This window comes from Glandiceps talaboti, chromosome 14 (assembly GCF_964340395.1).
Source record: "Glandiceps talaboti chromosome 14, keGlaTala1.1, whole genome shotgun sequence".
NCBI lineage: Eukaryota > Metazoa > Hemichordata > Enteropneusta > Spengelidae > Glandiceps > Glandiceps talaboti.
In genome coordinates this window covers 11,692,400-11,705,909 of record NC_135562.1, presented here as the reverse complement: position 1 = coordinate 11,705,909, position 13,510 = coordinate 11,692,400, and the positions used below count along the sequence as shown (strand labels likewise).

The following is a 13,510-nucleotide window of genomic DNA, read 5'->3' as shown; positions in this document are numbered from 1 at the left end:
AGTTTGAATGACCAAATCACTGTTTATTTTTAACCGTATTAGTCCCAGAGATCTGTTACATTAGAAAGAATAAACCAGAGTTCACTAAATAAACAATCAAACAAAACAGTACGGGTACCTACAAACAATTTTCCCGCCACACAAGTCTGACGATAATTTTACGTTTCCCGCCAAAATTAAGAACCAAAGTCTTCTGATTTTTGTCATTTTTTAAAATTTGATATTAATATAACAGTGATATCAACGAATTATTGTACATAATTAGTAAAAAGTAAACGTTAAAAACTTCAAAATGTTTCATTTCTACCTTAGTAACTTATCGACTTGGAGTTACAGTCCTGCTTCCATCATACTTTTTAGCTACCCATCACGACACGTCAATTTTAGACTTGGTGTGAAATTTCAAACAAACTTAATTATATGAATAGAAACGTCTGTAGATATAAATTCCTCGAGTAAGTCGTTTTAACCACACCTTGTCTAAATAGATGTCGATAAACACAGTGTTCCCTTGTGTCATACCAAAGTGATAGCAGTCCAACCCAGGAGACGATGTAAATGTTTACTATCACGACAAGTGAATATGCGTGGAGAAATTGGCGTTTACAACAGGCAGGTTGTTCAGTTTTCTTGTTATACTGTATTGTCATCTAGTATTGTGGTTGCGTCACCGTGACGGCTATGTTGACAGCTAAGAACACGATGAAAGACAGGAGAGTCCAGATATGTTAACATAACTTAGATTCTACCATTTATAACAGAATTATGAATCATTTGTGTTTTCAATGGTTTACCACATCCCGGCGCTGATGTACCTGTATTTATGAGATAAAGTGTGACTCAGAAAATCTGAGGGTATTACCTACAGTACGAGTTAAAACATACACGTACAAAACCCAAACACTGGAACCATTATTTATTGATCAACCTTGACGAAATAGAACTAGATTTATTTTAATACCTTTGTGAAAATCAACAGGTGTCGCTATGATCGCGAAATATTCTTTGGGTAGGGCGAGATACTGACATTTGCCTCGTCTGTGAAGGGTCACAGAAGGTCAGCGACTATTATCATGCACTTTGATGACAATATAGTTAAGTTGTCCCGCCAAACCTACGTAATCAAGATGGACATTTCAGGTCATGACCTCGGGTCACGGGGTTACAAATGAGATTATGAGAGCAGACTTCTTTAGTAATATAGATAGACAGGTCTGACTCAGTACAGTGTCTCAACAATGCTGTGATATACTATTTTGCCGAGTGAATATTGTTCGCCAAACTCTTGGTTACCAAGACGTAGTTACCCGCGCCTAACAAATACACGCATTCTGTAATATCATGACACAGCTTACCAGTACAGAAAATGGTTTGAAAAAAAAAAAGTTATGTATATCGTACTTCTGGGGAAATGTTACGGAAAAATATCACGTATTCAACAGATACACGTACAGCTGACTATCTGTAATAAAGTCTGAATCACGTGCAGGATCGAACGAATACAGTCCTTACCAGTCCTAAAGTGCAGTCGGCATAAGTTAAGACTCGAATCTGACAACGTCCAATTTGAAGAAGGGAACGCTAGCCTGAGAAATGATGACTGATGAATTAAGTTAGTCCGTCACGACTTACTCCGTCTGCAAGTAAGAAGTCCTCACACAGAACTGCTTTCATGATGACGTTCCGCGACTGAATGTACACAAATTCTGATAAAATATCATTGATCATTATCTCGGGAAGGGTGCGGCACTTTTTCACTAGTGATTATTTCGCTATGATTTCGAAACAATGTCCTGTTTATGATCAGCTGTGAAAATAAACTAAATTGTAACAATTTGTGTATTTTTGTATCAACGAGCATCTGTACTGCGCAGCGCTAGCACATACGCGGGCGGTTTGTACCAGTGTTTAGCATCGCATGCAGGCTAGGTGCCAGATACAGGCTTCAATTAGTATGCTGGTAGTAGACAATATGATATTAAAACTCACATATTGACTGGGTTAAAATTAGTTTATCAAGTTCGACTGCTAACTGTCAATTCATGTCAACTGGGGCTTGCTTCGATACATGTTCGTGAAGGGCTACTTCAGTGATCTTAGAGGCATGCACATGTGCAGCATGACAAAGTTCGCCAAATTTAAACATGTGCAGCTTGAAATTTGATGCCGTTTCACAGCCAATGAATGTCAGAGGTTGAGTACCGTAATCATGGTAAACTTTTCAAGTTTTCATTTCTTCGCCAACTTTACCTTACAAAATGATAAACCCCTTTGATTGAACACCTGGTCCTCATGCTTTCTCTACACTATGTAGACTTCTTTTCCAGTGGATACCGTTCGGTGCCTGTTTACGTCCACAGTACTATAACGTGCCTTTTTACTACACTAAAAACTTTTCTGTGATATCATGCACCAACATTGCAAAACATAGTCCCATAATAAGACTCTTTTGAAGACAAATGCCCAGCCTGTACGATTTCAGGTCGTCGATGAAGTCAACAAAAGTATGTATAGCCCAGCTCTCATTTTGACGTAATGGGTATGTCATTGATATCAACAATGTCAGTGTCAATTCATCCATATAGCATACTAGGCTATATTACCTGGTACCCCTAGCCTCATAGCTTACTGTACAACAATCGTCAAAAAAGCCAGAGTAAATATTTCTGCTGAGGCAACGAAATACGAAATATGTATGGTGCCGTAAAAGAGGCTGTTGTTTTACGACGATGGAAAACGATCTGGTAAACTCTATATATGCTAGGTGAGATATTACACTGTGAGCTGATAAAGAGAAACTAACATTCAAGCTTTCACTCACAACTTTCGGTGCAAGTTTTATTTTTCATGTTAGCCAGTATACTTTGTACTTATTTTAGGAGGACAAAGTTTAGGATAAGACAGCGTGGTTTTTACTAGAAGATTGTGTCAAAATGTACCCCACAACGAAAGCAAATAAGTACTTCTATCAAGTTATTTCAAGTATGACGTCACAGCTGTTCTCTCTTGAACTATTGTGTAAGTAGCTGGAACGTAATACAGTAAACCATTACAAACTCAACAACGGCCCTTGTTAAGCTTGCTTGAGAAAGCGTTTTAAATTGTGAGATAAGTACTGTCAAGTTCCTGTGAAGTAGTTCTCAAAGAGATTGCCTTTTCACTTCAGTTGAGTCTTGGTCGTAAAAGTGTTATAAATCATCACCCCTATTAACTACCAATAACTGCCATTACTACCTGACCATTGTGTCTATCATGTCTCGTATATTCTCCGTGTTATGTCCACTGACACGGAGTGATTTTTATATTATGTATTACAATAGACGTTGCGGTAGGTTGCAAAGTATAAATATTCACACCTAGACTGAAGACCAAAACAAAGTATGCAACCTACTTCCTGTGTAATTGGTTTTCAACTGAGTTTATAGGGCATGCACTGATTATTTCAGTGTCATCTCTAACAAGGTGAACTTTGTAAAATTACGAATGGGATGCAGGCAAGAAGGGGAGGGGGAACAAGGAAGAGATGGGCAAACAAGCAGACAGACAGACAGACAGACAGACAGACAGACAGGCAGGCAGGCAGACAGGTAGGCAGGCAGACAGACAGACAGACAGACAGACAGACAGACAGACAGAATAGACAAGTACATAATAACCACTACCTCACCCTCCCTCCCTCCCTGCCAACACACTGAAGAGTAAAAATTCAGATATTGCAATATTTTTGTTATATCAAATAAAAAGTCTCGTCCTTGGGACTCATCGGTTTCATGATTGACAGGAAGGCGACTTTTGGTAGAATGCATTTAGTGAAACACGTGACTCAAAGTCAAACATAAATTATTTATTCTGACTTTGAAGGAAACCCAGTCATTGTTTGACTCGATAACTTCTGACCTGTTAGCATAAAGATATCAATAAATCAGAATGACACTATAAAAAACGCCAGTACAAACCAGGTACAAACTACATTTCTATGGCGGTTCAGCCCCAGTTAATAATTATCGGCATTAGGTCAAAGGTCACCGCTAAAAATAACTTGACTTTTTTCATTATAATAGTTATTTCAATACTCCAGTATGACCAGGCAATGTTGAAAATTCTATATTAAGGTATTCAATAAAAATTTATTAATTACCTTATTTTAAAATTAATAACTGTTGCTCTAAACTTAAACACTATCATATTGATCATTGACAGCTGAGAACAAAGTTGAATTAGTAAGTTTGTTATGAAACCGAGAAAAACAGCCTCTAATTAAGGATTTGTAATACCTGTCACTGATGATTGGCCACTAGATTTACGTTTCGTTTGGTTTAACCGGTAAAATTTTCCGTTGCTTATTTTTATGCATTATTTCAAATGTCAGATTTATCAACATATAAAGTGTAGATACCAACGCCTGTTTCGTGATGTAAAAACAGAATTGTAACAGTGGTATATATATATAACCATTACATAGACACTAGAGGAGAGAAACTATGCTAAACAATATTACAGATCAAGAAAATACCATACCTTAGCTAAGTCACACAAATGTAACTTGTGACTGTAAACAAATGTGTGTGTCTAGACACAGTCATAAACCGGTGTACATAAATCAAGTTGAATATATATAACTATTATGATTATAATAAAAAAAAAACGGAAATAAAAAAATACCTGCCTTTAGCTTGTACCGACTTTACAAAATGTACAATCGTCAGCCTACATGAACTTTAACAGATTGACCTGTAGATAGCAGATATCTCGGTATTCTAAAACCAGTCTTCAAATATTCATCTTAAATGTAAATAACTTATCGATAGTAATGCGTTGTCTGTCCATATCACAATATTGAATCTCAAAACCTGAATGGAAAGTTTCCTTCAAATCGAGTAACTTTTTTGAACACTATGTTAGTATTTTCGCCGTATGAAGACACACAGGACATTGGAATAGTTGACCTGAATATGATAAACTAAATACAAACCAATTTGCTATCGTATCAGTGTAGAATGTCAACCTACCTATCTGATTTTAGATTAAACTGTGCTGACATAGTACACATATACGTCAGATTATGACGCTGATGACGTTTACCGTTTGAAATACACCTTTGATATTATCGTGAGATCTATTAGTAATTATACGATTGTAATTACGGCAATATCACGCCTTTCATTAGCTAGCTAGACTTAGAGTTATTAGTTTTGCATGCATGCAAACATTTACGGTGTAACAAACTGATGTAACGGTAACATTCAGTACATTGAATGTAAGACTCACAACAAATATGACCGAAAGAATAATAAAATCCCATTTTTGAAACACAAGTCATCATGACATGTTTAGAACTTTATAAAGAAACTAAACAAACATTGGTTTTATACAGGTTGTGCGATGATGACGTCATGCTGTAATTCATGATGTCATGCTGTAATGTCACGACAAATATTCATTATGGATCACCAAGGATGAAAAGTTGATACACAGTGTCCGTAACATGTAATTTGTTTCAATATGTATTTATTTATTTATTTATTTATTTATTTATTTATTTATTTATTTATTTATATATATATATATATTTATTTATTTATTTATTTATTTATTTATTTATTTATTTATTTATTTATTTATTTATTTATTTATTTATTTATTTATTTATTTATTTATCTATTTATTTATTTATTTTATTCATTCATTCATTCATTCATTTATTTATTTATTCATTAGATTAGATATAATACCTTATTGATCATAAAAAAAAACATGGAAATCTGAGTTTTCTTTTGTTTTTTTTCGCGACATCCGAGTATCCAATGTCTCAAAACATATAGGTTGAGTTTGTGTTTTGGCAAAATCATATGGTAATGGTGTCGTATGTGCATGTAAACATGAACTGACCGTAGTGGGTATATAGTCCCCCCCCCTCCTCTCCAGTGATAGGTAAGTTTCGGGACAACTCAAGTTGATGAGTCAACTTGATGATGATATTGGAAAATATCACGGTACCAGTACTAGAGTGGAGTTTACTCACTTCCAGTATTGTGTTCCCTTTACTCTAAAAGTATCCTATGTAAATATTAAAATTACGAACATGACACGTGACATCGTCTAGGGGTGTGCACCAGCTAGCTATTGAAGTCAAGTAGATCCTAGTATACTCAGTTTTACCAGAAGGAGAAGTGAAGTATTAGTGATATCGATCTGAGTACGCATGCGCAAAGTAATCCGATTAAAGCGATTTTTACAAGATTTGCATTTTGAACAATTAAAATGCTACAGTTCCGCAATACATCTAAGTAATACTGTTATTTGTTGACGCATGGCTGCTTTATACATCCGTGGTGTGTGAATTGAACAGGCAGGAGATTATAAAATTCTTTGTTGATAATGTAATGAGGTCTGTAATACATATACAATAACCCGGCATGCATCATCAATGAGTCGATTGTATCTATCGAATTTCATTTAACCATGAATGACTTGCATTGTATATTGTTACAACATTACTAATGGTAACAGTAAAATGTCACCCTTGTGCAATAAGTTTTCTGTCGATGACGTCATTACAGGGGTGTGCCAAGTCATCTGACAAAAATTGTTCATAAAATTATTGCGAAACCCGCGATATCTCGGTTTCTAAAAAATATAAATATTGATTTGCCTATGTACACTTTATTGAATTTTAATTATTTATTTCACAGGGTACAAAAACGTACAGTATATATATATGTACAAGTCAAAGAAATAAATTAAGACCAGAATCTTTGATTTGGTGATGACAACAAGCAGTATATATGTAGTTCAACGTGAACCATGCAGTCTAGAGACCCTGACTACTGGACAACGTCCCCGGTATAATGTAGATGCTATCTGATAAAATTGCAACTCAAATTGTATTAAGGAGCCAGTATTTTAGATTTTTTTAAAATAATAATTTCATGTAAAAGGATTTGTAAGGATTTAATATTTTATACTTTTCAATGACAGAAAGCATCTCCCACGTACTCATAAATATAGGAAGAGCGCTGGCTTGTACACTAACTGTGTGGGCGTACTAGTATATACATGATATAAATCGACTGGCAAACTTTTTAGAAACACGAAGTTACGTCACTTTTAAATTCATGAATACATGGAAATACCTTTGATCGTATCATTACAAAAATGTATGTGGGTGCAATCCGGTATAGGTTTGTTTTATATATGTGTCATGAACACCATAAATGTGACAGAGCTGGGAAACGTAAGTCTACATGCTGGCAAAATTTTGATGAGAGAAGCTTAAGATTCGTGAAGTTGGACCGCCTACTTGAGCCTGCGTTATACGCCATTTTTGAAAACAAACCGTATGTACCCCCTCTTCCAGTGATATATAGGCACTTTGTAAAGGTCGGTTCGGTACATTAGTTTAGCACTATGCCCAGGAGAGATCATGGAAGCATTCAGACCTCACCTGCTGAAAACTTGAAGTGCAACAGTGGTAGTATAATTGTAAATACCCGTATGTAGATTTGTAGGATGACACAAATCAATATATTATTCAGTGCATGTCAACAATATACGAGGTTTCTGTTTCGGCAATTGAATACAAATAATGTTTTTCACTGATAATCACGTGCAGTTTTTATAAATCAACATATGGAGGATAGGTGCCATTTCAGAAAGGTCTTTTATTTCTGACTCAGACCAGCAAACATGTGGTCTGAGGATCTGACTTTCCTCGTCTAAGACGAGGACAATCTCGGCTAAACCGATATGTCCTAGATAACATCTCAGACAGACAGACAACCATGCAACACAACGTACTGGATTATGTCTATTGACGTTTTAGATGCGAATGTGGCGTTGTATTGTATGGTCGTTGTGTTGGCGGTCTGAGATACATGTCGGCCCCTCTATAAACCCCCGCATGTACACAGACTGCATCTGGAGAGGGCAACTAGGGAACTGTGTTCGAATAATAAATGGCTGACCCCGGGGTTGACCATCTGTACACAACATCTGTCGAGAATTCGATCAACAGAAGTATGCGTTATGTTTGATATTGACAAAATGCGAACACTAAATAAAATATATTATGTTGGAAAACGAGTGAATGTTTTCGTACTATCGTATATCAACATTTTTACTAGTAAACTGGAATAATTTCTCCTGGACATGTTGAACACGTGTTACCTCATGATCATAATGACCTTTGACCTTTGTGACAGCGGAACAGTAATGAGAGATTTCCCATTGTGAATTATTACGTCCCTACAGTAGTTTTATGTGAACTGGTGTTTCTTTCGTGTACCTTTGAGACCTACATCACTGCAGGTGTACTTTCCAGTATAACTAGAGATAATTTCTAAAATTACGACTGAATGATTTGAGTGATTGATTGATTGAGTGAGTGAGTGAGTGAGTGAGTGAGTGAGTGAGTGAGTGAGTGAGTAGTTGGGTGGTTGGTTGGTTGGTTGGTTGGTTGGTTGGTTGGTTGGTTGGTTGGTTGATTGATTGATTGATTGATTGATTGATTGATTGATTGATTGATTGATTGATTGATTGATTGATTGATTGATAATGTAACAATATGACATTTTCTCTTCCTGTGACAGACACAAACAGCAAGGTGATGTCTAATTGAAACTCTATAGCCATTCTGGTTTGGCAGTAGGATTCACTAACTACCTGTACATCTGATTTGAAACTCTATAGTCACTTTGGTTTGGTAGTAAAATTCACTAAATACATGTACATATCTGACTTGAAACTCTATAGTGACTCTGGTTTGGTAGTAAGATTCACTAAATACATGTACATATCTGACTTGATACTCTATAGTGACTCTGGTTTGGTAGTAAGATTCACTAAATACATGTACATATCTGACTTGAAACTCTATAGTGACTCTGGTTTGGTAGTAAGATTCACTAAATACATGTACATATCTGACTTGAAACTCTATAGTCACTCTGATTTGATAGTGATCTAATTACTGCTTAACATGAAAGATCCAGGCGTTTCTCACCTGTAGGGTAGTGAGTGGTTACATCAGCGGACCAACGGCTGGACCTTTCAGACTACTTAATTACAGCTGGATTCTGAGGGGGGATCAAAACTACTGAAGTGGTAACGGTACAACTATGAGAAGACATACTTTCTGCTTACTAGGTGACCTGTATAGATTAGGATGATGACATGCACGATATACCTCCTTATAGATATCAACTTGGACACCTCTAGATCAAATAAAATCATATATCATATCTCATAGACGATAACACATTATCTAGATTTCATTCATATGCAAACTGTTCTGGACAGCTTTGTGGAAAATACTGCTTTGGAAACCGAGCTTTCGGTTTACTAAGATAGACACAAATTAAAACTAATGTTGTTAGATGTAATAGTAGATTACACATTCAAGTGGGTGATCATGATTATAATGATGACGCTTTAATTTTGTGGATATAATCACCCTGTAATCAAGATAACTCAAGTTGTAAACATTGGAGTGTCTAACATATATACTGCGAGATCTTGGAAGTATCAGAAACGCCACCCTACTGTGAGTAGAATTAACCCAACGTCAATTCAATAGCTTATATCAACATGTCGCAACAAAATATTTAGTCTGTGTCTATCTTATCCGAATGCTAGGTTTCCTCAGTCGTATATCATGTGGTCATTTGAAGTTGTCATAATGGTTAAGAAATCAAATACACAGATTTAATGTTGAGGTCTGTTTTGACGACAAAAATGTAACGACTAAAATTAGCATGCTAAAATTTGATAAATCTATCTCAATTAGCTGTCATTGACACATAATGAATTATAATCAGGAATAGCAGATTTCAGGTGTTATATGTTTCTAGATGATTTCATTTCCGATGTTTATTAGATTAACCACACTCGTTCTCTAGGTTGGCTACGTCACACAATTGGCAACTTTCACTGAATACCTAGTATTATCAGATATGAAATATGTACAAATAAGGAAAATGAAAAAAAGTGGCGGGGAGTCTGGTACTTATGATTATATATGATTTCATTTTTGATATTTGAAAGACTAACCACGCCCTTTCTCTGTTTAGTAGTATGTCACACTACTAATGATAATGGCACCCTTCAATACCAAGCATATATCAGACATGAAATATGTAGGAAAATGAAAAAAAATGTGGCGGCGGTGGGGGGGGGGGGGTTGCCTGTATATATATATATATATATATATATATATATATATATATATATATATATATATATATATATATATATATATATATATATATATATATATATATATATATATATATATATATATATATATATATATGATTAGAAAGACTAACCACGCCCTTCTCTGGTTTGTATACGTATTACGTCCGATAGAGAATGGTCATGGCGCCTACCAATACCAAGTATATATTATGATATGACATGTATGTTGTATGTACAAAAATGAAAAATATTTTTTTTTAAAGTGGGGAGGGGGCTGCATATATGAAAATTAATTTCTGATATTACAATTTATTGCGTATTTATTGGGTATTTATTTGTATATATAATTTCATTTTTGACATTAGAATGACTAACAACGTCTGATTTCTAGAAAATCATGACGACCTCATGAAATATGTACTAGTAATAAAAATTAAAACAAATTGTGTAGGTCTTTAAAATAATTTATCTCTCAAGTTTGACCTTTGAACCGCCCACCACTCTATGTAAGCCTTATTTAGTGTGTAATTTATTCTGTGCGGCAAATAATTGATCATGTGGCAATACATTGACAGGTTTTTTTTAAATTATGCTATTCATATATCTCGATGTCTTTCACGTTTCAATAAAATAGAACATCGATGTTTTAATTTCGTATCAAATGCTAACTAATTGGATTTTAGTATGAAATCGTGTGGTTAATGTCCCCTCCACCCTCCATCAGGAAAACATGTACATTAACTGCAGACATAGAAACCCGACAGATATTATCATTATCGATGCTTTTTTAATTACTTCCCGTTTTAAATTTACACGCTGGATTTATCCTTGAGAAAAATGTTTTGTAGTGGCTTGGACAATACTGTATTGTACAGAAACACAGTGAAACCAGGTCTGTGTTCGGCATATAGTGAACGTCTACCAGTCGTTACTATACACAGCATTACTCGCTCAATTAAAAAAAAAACTTAGATCGGAAATCCCACTTTCCGATTTGTTGAAAATCTCGCTCCCCGTACCCACATACGCCTGCATAGGTATGTTGGCACTTTTATTGAATTATTGCACAACTGCGACGTTATATTCCCTGTCATCACTTCAATGTTGACAACTTGACGGCTAGTGGCCACTTAACTATAAATTTGTGATCATTGTCAATTGTTATGTGACAAAACATTGGGTTTCCTGCCCGCTGGCGTGATTTTACCTGGTGGCACGGGTACAAGGACAGCGGTCACGTGTCTATCGAGGAATTCCAGGCCCAGGTCTTTTAACAAATTGGCGTACTCACTTTACAAATTATGTTATGCTAACAGTAATATCGATCCGTTGTTCAAGTACCTATTTACTTTTTAAACTCTCCGTTTAATCAATTTTAACAAGCGGATTACGGTCAGAGAGCGTACACTTACCCCCGTGCATCATTATACGTGTTAGAAACCTTAACTGTATTGACCAAACCTCAGGTGAACAATAGTGAATGCATACCGTTGTTCCGCTCAAGCCATAACCTCACCCCCCCCCCCCTGCAGAACTAAAAAAACATATACTTGTTGACTCTAATAAGGTTGCCTCGTATCACATAGTACTATTTACATGTGAAGTCATTTGTTATGTGGTTTGCAAACAAGGGTGCAATTCTCTCACATAATTACCAGTTATAAATTTTGTAACTAATTCAATCACATCTTTGTATTTTTTTTCTTTTTACGACCATACAAGTATTTCTACGTCCAGACTCTTAAAGCGACACCTTCGCATTTGACTCTATAGCTGTAAGTGGGGTGTTGTTGTCAAAGGGCAACTTGCAGGTGGTGGGGACATTGCCTCGTTGCGACGATGTCGACAACACGATGCCATGTTACTCAGCGGCCACCCCATTGGACAGCAATTACAAGTGAGACCATATAATTCATCGTTGACTATTAAATAAACATTTTTATTTGCTGTGCGATACTGCCAGTCGACAAGACGGCGGTCAAGCCTGGGGCATGACTGACCATTCAGGGACAACGTCTCTCAGGATAATACCGTGGGAAAAATCCCCAATGATCGAACCGACGGCACACAGTGTTGCTGAACATACAAATGCTCTTCATTCACAGACAAAGGGTGTGATTGACATAACAAAGGACGACGAATTACTGCAGCTACCTCTAACTAAAATATAGCACTGAATGGTAAACTACTGCTCGCATTCATCGCGTTTAATAGTGTATCCCCTTTAGGGTCACTGAGTCAGCGCTAGGAAACACAGTCTCCAGTAATTACTCAACAAAATATACAGGCGAGAGTGAAAGTATATAACAATAAAATCATTTCAGTAGAGATGTTCACAGCTGAAGACCGAATGAATACATTAAACGGGGGTGGTAGGAAATTGCGACAATGTTTAACCCCGTCTGACCCGGCTTCTTTTCCTGGCCGAGACAAAGCTTCAGAAATTCACCACACATTTGTACGAAAAACATCAACCTGAAATTACATCGCTGGATTTATTTATATACATTTACGTATTACCAATGCACGTGCTATTGGTAACATGATTTTAAGACGAGTTTTGAAGCTGGTATGACGAAATGTTAAAAACATGTGCAATGGTGTCATGTCGCTGATAGAACGCATCTGTCTAATAATTAATTCACCGACAGACATTATGGCTAATATTAGGTGTCTACCTACGACCAACTACCTATGGGGCAGAGGTAAATCTCCAATTTCTTAATTTTCACTGTATTATTTTGTCATATTGGTCAATATTTCAACATTTGTTTTCAAGGTTATAGTTGTGAGTATTAAATGTGTGTACTTACCAACTTTTTACACCGTCTATCCAGCTGCTATAGGGATGTAGAGTGAAGAAATAGAGAGAAAATTAGACGGCGTGTTGAACTACCATGACGTGCAGCACTGTTAATGGACTTTAACCAGAATGTGTGCACACAAGTCACTACTCTGTCTAACACAATAATAAATTGGATTGTAACCTATGTTGTAACGCAGCGCCCTCAAGCTGAGAACGATATGTGTCTCAGTATCTCAGTCTTCGTAGACTGGAATAATGCACCCAAGGTTAAACCGTTTTGTTTACAGGCTAGGTGAGCTTCGTTGTCTCGTTGCATAATTTCTTTATCTGTCTGTGGTCTGTGAGATACTCGCGAGTAATCGCTGCACTTTGATTCTCCTATTGTGGTTGACTGTCCGCGTTCAACCCCCCCCCCCACCACCACCCAATATATACTGACCATAACTGACACTTCATACGACATACTATACATGCGTATATTCTAATACCATACGAAAAATAACAGTAAAA

General features: G+C 36.2%; 1 protein-coding gene across 1 annotated transcript in view; it reads right to left on the bottom strand.

Annotated features, from left to right (window-relative positions):
* Positions 1 to 13,141, bottom strand: part of LOC144445257 (axotactin-like) — a 48,218-nt gene extending 35,077 nt beyond the window's left edge. The window contains exon 1 of the mRNA XM_078134800.1: positions 13,008 to 13,141. The gene's annotated coding sequence lies outside the window, so the exon portion shown is untranslated. The remainder of the gene's footprint in view (positions 1 to 13,007) is intronic.
* Between the last annotated feature and the right edge of the window lie 369 nt (positions 13,142 to 13,510).